The sequence below is a fragment of the Suncus etruscus genome, chromosome 9 (assembly GCF_024139225.1).
Source record: "Suncus etruscus isolate mSunEtr1 chromosome 9, mSunEtr1.pri.cur, whole genome shotgun sequence".
Classification (NCBI taxonomy): Eukaryota; Metazoa; Chordata; class Mammalia; order Eulipotyphla; family Soricidae; genus Suncus; species Suncus etruscus.
The window spans coordinates 21,526,089-21,535,217 of record NC_064856.1 but is presented as its reverse complement, the minus strand read 5'-3'; the positions used below and the strand labels follow the sequence as shown (position 1 = coordinate 21,535,217).

The 9,129-nt window shown below is 44.6% G+C and overlaps 1 non-coding gene across 1 annotated transcript; it reads right to left on the bottom strand.

Annotated features, from left to right (window-relative positions):
* Positions 1 to 8,707: 8,707 nt before the first annotated feature.
* Positions 8,708 to 8,874, bottom strand: LOC126019404 (U1 spliceosomal RNA). The gene has a single exon (XR_007499123.1). It is a non-coding gene; the product is annotated as a U1 spliceosomal RNA (small nuclear RNA).
* Positions 8,875 to 9,129: the final 255 nt, after the last annotated feature.

Sequence of the window (9,129 nt, the reverse complement as noted above, 5' to 3'; positions counted from 1 at the left end):
TTATGCAAGGCAAACTTTATCACTATACTTACCCACTGTATTATATTTCCAGTACTCCCAATTTTATTTTATTTTTGTGATTAGTGATGCAGTTTTTCTAGCACCATGATTAAAAGAGGCTCTCCTTGCTCTACTAAAGATATGTGAACATCTGTGTGCAACACTGAATAGAATAACCAGGTTATAAAAACAAATGTCCAATGACACATGAATGGATAAAGAATATGTGAGATATATACGTGTGCATATATATATGTATTACAGGATTATGCAACCATTAAGAAAAAAACGAAGTCATGCATGTTGCTACTATTAGATAGAACTAAAGGACAATCTGTTAAATAAAATCAGAGAGTGGACAAACACCAGATCTTGCTTGTCTGTGGTACAAAGAGAAATCGAACAAGGGAATGGAACTTGTTAAATCATGGAAAAATCTGACAGAATTACTGTAATTGGGAATATCAAGTTGGCTGGAGTGGGTGGTAGGGATGATGAGGTGTAGTGTAAGTGGCAAAGGGATATGGGTGGAGGACCTTTGCTTTGGTGGTGTTGAGGTGAGGTAAAACTGTACACCAAAGTGCTAACACCATGTAAACATGTGACCCAAACTCTAACAATTAAAAAAATAAAGTTGGCCAAGGGGGAGAGAAGTGGGGTAAGAGGGGACCTTGAGACATTGGGGTTCAAATACTATGCCTGAAATTATATTATTAACAATATTGTAAATCATGGTGCCTTGATGAAAATGGGAAAAAAAACCCCCAAAGAGCAGACATTCTGGATTAGGGAGGTCCTGCTCCTGTCACATACCACTCTCAAACCCAACACCCCAAGGTTTTGGGCTGGGAACAACTCCTAGGTCATGATCCTTTCATGATCAGACAGAGGTTCTGACCATGAGGGGCTACATTTTAAAGGTCAGTTAGAGTCTTGAACATGGGCTCAGGAGGCTCATTCTCTCCTGTGTGCTGTGGATGCAGTTTTGCATTGAGATTCTCAGTCCTCCACTGCCTGTAATATCTCCAATGGGGCTTCCTGACAGTATAGAGTTTGGGGTCACATAACAGGTAGGCAGAGGCTGGGCAGCAGCATCAATTCTTTAAAGATCAAGCCAAAATGTGCTCTATATGTTTCTGACCAGTGTAGAAGAATCAACTTGAGGAGTATGGGGGACTGGAAATCTTGAGAAATAAAACTTGTTGAGGAATTAGAACCAGGAGCAGGAGAATCACTCTCCTTTCTTTGACTCTTTCCAAAGAGTAATGGGAAAGTGCCCCTAATTCCTGCAGTCTGACATTCAGAGCTTGTGTGGAAAAGCCATTCACTCATTCAGAAAGATCAGAATTCCCTGTCAGATCACTGAGGAATTTGACCACTACTCTTATGCTCACCAGGCCACTCATTCTTCACTTATTCATGGGTGCAAGTCAGTACTCCATCGCCATCTTTCAGGGCCCTGAACTCAGAGAAAGTGTAAATATGTAAACAGTGTACATGTAAGTGTACATAGAGCTGTAAACATACTCTATGGCTTATGTTCTGTAACATGGAGAAAAAGTTAGGGGTGTCTACCCAATCAGTGTGAGGTGGAACCAGTGTACCTTGGGGGAACACAGAGGCTAAAGACTTTCTCTTTGGTTAGCACTCTTCTCTAATTTGGATTCCCCTCTCCTGTATTCAACTGTCACTGTGCTCTGTCTTACACTAGGGCTGGCCCCCACTTCCCCTCTGGTAGTGCCCCCTTCTGGACAGTTTAAAAATAACCCCTGTCCAGAGACCTTCAGGTTCCTGCCTCCCATAGGGGCTTTCGGATCAGCAGCTGTATGAGTTGAGATAATTTTGTCAACACATGCCTTTTGTACCCAGAACATGCCTGGTAAATTTGTTAAAGAATACCCTAGGCTAACACATCATTACACTCCCCAACTCATCTATCTTTTACTTGGGATTAATTCTTTTTTTTCCCCCTCTCTCTTCACCTCCTCCATAAATCCTGGTGCACTTAATTAATTTCAGTTCCACTGTAAGGTCCATAATACAGAATTGTTCAAGCAAACACAAAATTAATTATTCTATTTACAGCCTTCTCATTGAGAGGAGCATTTCATCTTTCATAATTACATTTTGGAACGTCCAATTATGAATTCAGGCGCCTGCTGTTTTGCATACGGGGACTGTCCCCAAGAGTCCTCAAGGTAGGGGAATCAGGCTGGTGGCCTCTTGGACCTTCCATCCTGAGCCTAGACACTGTGGGGTCTAGCCTCTAAGGGCCATTTAAGGAGATACTGAGGCAGAGAAAGACGGCAAGGTCTAGAGGGGAATAACTCTAGCTCAGAGGGAGTGGAGGGAGGGAGTGAAGAGAAGAGAAAGGAAGGAGGGCGGAGTGTCAATTTAATTGGGATCTCATCTTATGAGCACAAACCTTCAAAGAGGAAGAAACAGGCCTCTTCATCTTGCCAGGATGGCAAGGAAGATTCCTGATTTCCTGGCAAATTAGTGTGCCAAGCATTCTGGAGCCACTCCTATTGTACCTGGCTGGCTTCTCCTAATGAACTTTAGAGGCCTGGTTTTCTTCCTGTTCTCTGACCCATGACCCTGAGCACCACTTTGCTGGTATGAGTTTTACTAAGTCACCAGACTCTCATCAGGGCCTTTCAGCTGCGTGGGAGAACCTCTGTCTGCTTTGCAGGGGTGCTCTCTGCTTCTCAATGTCATGGCCTGCAGTGCTGGATGGGAGGGACACATTTAGGGTTGCAGGGTTGGCCTTGAGTGGCTGTATCATGCACTCTGATCCACAGGAGTTTAAACATACTACACTAGTGTCTGTTAAAAAGTTTTATGGGGCAAAGAGATAGTACAGGGATTCAGACACCTGCCTTGTATGTGGACACTTTGGCTAATCCTGATCTGATCCTTGAAACTGTGCACAGTCCCCTGAGTACCACAAGGGGCTTCCTCTGAGCAGAGTCAGGAACAGTTCTTGAACAATACAGGATGTGGGCCCTAAGCAAAGCAAAACAAAATATAATTGAGTCAAAAGTTTTAAGGGGAAGTCGGCGAGGTGGCGCTAGAGATAAGGTGTCTGCCTTGCAAGCGCTAGCCAAGGAACGGACCGTGGTTCGATCCCCCGGCGTCCCATATGGTCCCCCCAAGCCAGGGGCAATTTCTGAGCACTTAGCCAGGAGTAATCCCTGAGCATCAAACAGGTGTGGCCCAAAAAATGAAAAAAAAAAAGTTTTAAGGGACTGGAGAGATGCACACTTGTCTTGCACGCAGTTGACTCCCCTTCAGTCCCTGGCACTACATGGTCCTTTAAACATGGCCAGAGGCAGCCCTTGCTAAGGGCTCACCTGGGTAGCTCCCAGAACCGAAAGGTTGGAGCAGCACCATATCTTGGGCCTCCCAATGAACCATGACACAGTTGCTGAGAATTCCTAGGAGATTCCCTGAGCTTTCTGAGTACCCCTTTGGAGGGGTCCTGAACAAAAGTAATCAGAGCTGTTTAAAAACTAATCTAGGTGGGGAAGGTGATGCTTCCCATCTTCTCCCCATCCCCAGGATTAAAGTCTAATAACTCCTTAAACTTGTTACTGGGCTGGGGAGAGAACTCAAAGGACTGGTGTATATGCATTGTATGTGGAGACTTCAGATATGATTTGGGGTCACTGGATGGTTCCCTATGCCACTGTTGGGTGACCTGGTGGCCCCAGTACTGCTGGGCCTGAGCAAACACTGCAGGATAGGTCTGAGGATTGAATGGTCCAGTTCTATCAGCCAAGTAGCACAGGGAGTGGCCCCCAGGCCCCTTGATACTGCTTGTCCATCCCTTCCCTGCAGAAACAATGTGCTGAGAGTGAGGTTCAGTTTCTGGAGAGAAAGGAGCCACCCTTTCCCCTGCTCCTCCCAGTTCCTCCCTTCAGCATTAGATAAACTTTGCCTCAAGGCAGCCAAAGAAAAGAAAGAAGCCCAGCAAGTTCCCCCATGCCAGGCCTCTGCTGAGGGCTGACTGGGGCATCTTGTGCTGCTGCTGCTGCTGCTGCTTCACCTTCTACCACTCTGAGTTTCCACAGGTGGATTTCTGACCCTTGAGAGCCTTATTTCAGATAGGTGTGTGTGTATGTGCGTAGGTCAAATTGGGAGAACTAAGGAGAGTGGGCTGCCTTCTCAAGGGCCTGATGGCAGTGAGGAAAGTGTCAGACAGGGTCTGAGGGTCCATCCAGGTGCCTCAGCATTTTACACACCCACTTTACAGGGTGGGCACGGACACCACTCTGGGTGAGATGCCCCTTAATGCTACAATGCTCCAGGTGGATTGCCCACTGAGATGCTCTGACACAGTCTCCCCTTCTGTGCCTGAAGCACTGCCAAGGAACCAGTGGCATGAATAACTGTGAGGTTCAGGGCTCCATCACAGCTTATAAAGGCCCCAAACTGGGACCTTTGAGGACATTGAGGGGAAGTGGTATCTAAGTCCCATGTGTTCCATGTCCCCATTATATTTCTACCCTGTTGTTACCTGGTCATGTGCTCTCCAAAACTTACCGGTTTCCAACTCTCTTGACTTCTGCAGCCTCACATCCACTACATGCCATGTCTTTCCTACTCTAGGACTTTTGCACAGGCCCTTCTTCCAGCTGCAAGCACTCTCTCCTCTCTGCCTGCTGTCCAACAACTTGGCTCTGGTGCCAGCTCTTCTGAAACTCCTTCCAAGATTTTTCCCTGATTTTGGTAGGCCCAGTGCTCTTCAACACTCCATCTATTGTTTTTCCATTTGTTTGTTTTGTACCCCTGTGGGTCAAGGCTAGAACCCATGGATCCCACAGGTTCCCAAACCATATTCTCCAGCTATTGAACCACTTCCCCAACTCTTGTCACTATTTGAAAGCAACTATTCGTTTTCCTGTGTATTATGTCTCTGAATCATGGGAGGTACAGCTATGCAAGAGAAGGGTGGTGGCCTCCTGCTTCCCCAGTCTTCCACCCCCACATTCATGGTATGTGCCCAGCAAATATATTTAAGGGGAATATGTCACCTCCATCTCAAGGTGACTGGAGCAAGTCTGCTAAAATGAAGACATGGAGATAACTTGGCAGGGGTGGGAGGTGATCAGCTGCAGAGAGGGAAGGGACAAGGCTTAATTTTTGTTTCCAGTTGGTTTCCTGATGTTGAGGAGACTTCCTTCATTCTAAGTACCTTCAGGGTGGGGGAGAGTCATTGATTTATCTCCCAAGTGATTTTTCCCCAGACCTTCCCACATTGCATAATTACTTGCTTTTGTGGGCTGGGGCTGTCTTTCTGCTCTTCTACCTGGTAGGGTGGTTTTTTTTGTTAATTAGCTATTAATTGCTAGGGCTCCTGAGGATTACCCATAAGAGGGGGGTCCTGATGGGGCCTGGGGCAAATGAGGACCCCAGACTGGAACAAGGCTTACCTCACTGAGCTCTGGGCTAATTTATTTCCTACACTGTCAAGTCCATAGCTTGAGCTCCTGAGATAATGAGTGTTTTTGTTAATTAAGTCCCATAAACACGATGGCTTAATTTCCAACACGGGGGCTGCAGCTGGTGGGTGGGAGCTGCAGGCAGCTGAGCCCAAGGGCCAGGCTCGCCCTTGAAGGAACAGGCCCCAGAGTGGGATAGGGAGCTGGAGAGGGCAGGAAGGATGCTGAAGGCAGGGCCCTCAATGCCTTGGCTTTAACCTTGTTCTTGTTTTAATTGATATGTCTCTTTGGCCTTGTCTTTTGCCCCAGTTTGACCAAAAGAGAATGCCCTTCAGTGAAGTGAAGGGATGCACCCCTACTTTCCAAAGGCCAACTGAAAACTTGTGGCATTGTGTTTCTTCATCCTCTAGATCACTTCCCCCTCTTAGATCCATAGTTTCCTCTCTCTCTGAACTCTAGACACTAAGACTCAGAACCTAAATTTGGCTTCTCCTAAGTCTCAGTCCCTTCAATTCCAGCTGGCATTGCAAATGGTCCTCTGAGTTTCACCAGGAGTGATCCTTGAGTACCAGGATTAGGTCCTGAGAACACTGGATGTGGCCCTCAAACAAATAAATAAACAAAAGAACCCCTTCATTCATTGCTTATCTCCCTTTTTACTTCTGATAATCCACTGTAGCTTTTATTGAGACTGTGTATGTGTGTGTGTGTGTGTGTGTGTGTGTCCCAGTTTGTCTGTTTTTATTAGTCAGAGCCCACATGAGTAAAGTCATGTGATAATTGTATTTCATGTCCATATTTATATCACTTATTAACACCTCAATATCCATGCATTTTGTTCCCAAAGACACAATTTTCTCTTCTTTAACTGCAGAGTAACATTCAACTGAGCTCATCAAACTTGGCTTCTTCATCCAGTCATCTGTGGATGGGCATCTAAGTTGCCTTCATATTTTGGCAATTGGGAATAATGTTTGTCATGGTTCACAGGCAAGAATAAAAGGCTCTCGTTGCTTATTTCTAGGGAAATGGAAAGAAAGGATTTTTTTTTTCCCCTTAATTGTGGCAACGTTGGCCCCTCCCATGGTATTTGGTATCTTTTACACTGTGCCACACAGTGGTGGCTCAGCTCTGGGTATCAATTCAGACTGAATGTGTATTATTCAGCTCCTGCTGTCATAACAAATGACCAGACACTGGTGGTGGTGTGGGATTTTAACTCCAGAAGTTAATCTTTGCACAGTTCTGGGGTCCTGGGATCTGGTGAGGACCCTCTTTTGGATGGTTGTAGTCTTGCTCTTTGCTCAGGGCTCTCTCTTTTGAAATGTGCATGGACAGTGAAACATCTGTTGCCAGATCCTTCTATAGGTCACCTCTCTCATCTTAGCAGATCTTTACCCTTAAGACCTCCATGAAGGCTGATTGTTAATACCATCAAGGGGCTTCAATGTGTGGGTGTGTATATAATTCACCTGGAATCGAGGAGAGCTGGAGTAAAGTACCGTTTCTCTGGATCAGTTTATTTCATCGGTGGTCTGCCCAAGGACTCATTTAACCCTTACTCTGAGGCACTGTTTCCTCTGGAGTAAAACCTGACTGAAGAAGATATTGGTAGGGTTCAGGAATGATCTGTTTGTAGGTCTGTAGCTGTTTTGGGTTTAATCTGGGTTCTAAGATTACCTTTGGTTCCTTAACTTCCTAGTCTCTATGTCCTCATCATCAAGTATGAAAACAACACTTGCTATTATTATTTTGCCTAAATTACTACCCCAGAGCTTCTAAAGTGTTAAATAAAATAGAAGGGCTAAAATCTTAGCTTGTTGGGGCCCGGAGAGATAGCACAGCAAGGCGTTTGCCTTGCAAGCAGCCGATCCAGGACCAAAGGTGGTTGGTTCAAATCCCGGTGTCCCATATGGTCCCCCGTGCCTGCCAGGAGCTATTTCCGAGCAGACAACCAGGAGTAACCCCTGAGCACCGCCGGGTGTGACCCCCCCCCCAAAAAAAAACCCAAAAAAATCTTAGCTTGTCACTATGATCCACATCACCTCATAGCCATTATCACATCATCATCTTTATCATTATCATCATCACTTTCAATACCATCATCTTCACCATCATAATTTTTCCCAACTACGTAAGGAAAAGGAGAGAAAACTAGCATATGTTGAGAACATATTGTGTGCTAGGTATTTCCAAGTATGTGATTTGGAGCTGGGGAGTTGAGATTATACGTGGCAGTGCTCAAGAGCTATTCTTGGCTCAGTGCTTGGGTGTAACCTATGGCAGGTAGAGGACCGTGTGCAGTGTTGGGAATTTGAATTAGGGCCAGTACCTTAATGTACAAGGCAGGCACCTTAATCCACATGTTATCTCACTAGTACTACATGATGCTTTGCTATATACATTTATAGCTTTAGTCTATATTGTGCTATTATTTATAGAATATATATTTATTTGGACATTCTTGTTTTCCTAATAAATATTTTACCTTATACATATTAGTAAATTTGGGTATTAAAAATCCTGAATGTATAAAAAGAAAATAGGACTTCCAAAACCTAAGAATACACTCAAATACCGCTTATTAGTGGCTGATCTGTACAATGAATCTTGTTCTATCTCACTTCATCACCAGTTTGGTAGAGTGGAAATTAGGAAGAATCGAAAGAGCTAGGGAGAGAGGTCCATTTGCAAGTTTTAATTTTATCTCTGTGTGTTGTGATAAGGTTAGATGCTATTTTATCTAAAGGTACTTTAACATTTTATTTTTTGTTTACTTTTTTTTTTTGTTTTTGACCACACCTGGCAGGACTCGGGTTATTCCTGGCTCTGTGCTTAGGAGTCATTCCTGGCAGTGCTTTGGGGAACCCTCTAGGATGCTGGGATCAAACCTGAGTTGGCTGAGTGCAAAGCAAATGCCCTAACCACTGCACTATCACTTTGTCTCATGCCCACTTTTTATTTACTTTTTCAGAAATTCTACAAGATTTGTTATAAACTCTCTCATAATTTCTGCCCTTAGTCCCTCCCCTAGAGACAGCACCCTGTTTGGGAATAAAGAAGTTGACACTTTCTCTCTCTCTTTTTTTGAAATATAATAACAAATGAAAAAACATTTTATTTAAACACCATGGTTACAAGGCTGTTCATAGTACAGTTTATTTTTTTATGGATAAAGTTGTTGGTGATTGAGTCATACAACAACCTTAACCAGTGCTCATTTCCCACCACAAATGAGGTTGACACTTTTTTCTTTATTGTTTTAGAAATTTAAGAGCTTTAAGGCAGTTCCCACTACCACAAATTATGCAGTTGAGTTTCCCACGTTTGAGGAAATCGCAGGGGTCAGCACACCCCGAGTGCAATGGTTGAGCCTCACCCTGGGGAAACCACCTTCATGATCATGGTATCTCCCCTACCATGTAAGTATAGGTTGACACTATCTGGGGGAAGACAGCTACCTCCCCCAACTTCTGCCTAACTCACCTGGATGAGGAGTCTGTAGTTGGTAATTAAGGAGTGGCCTGGGGTGAGGGACAGGCAAATGCAGCAAGTAAGATCAGAGACTCAGGTTTGCAGAGAGGCTGCTTAGTTAGAGGCCATGAGAAAAATATGTAGTTGGTGATTAGGGCCTTTTAATAAAATTGGATATCTCCTGAAACTTCTTCTGACTGCCTGTGGATCA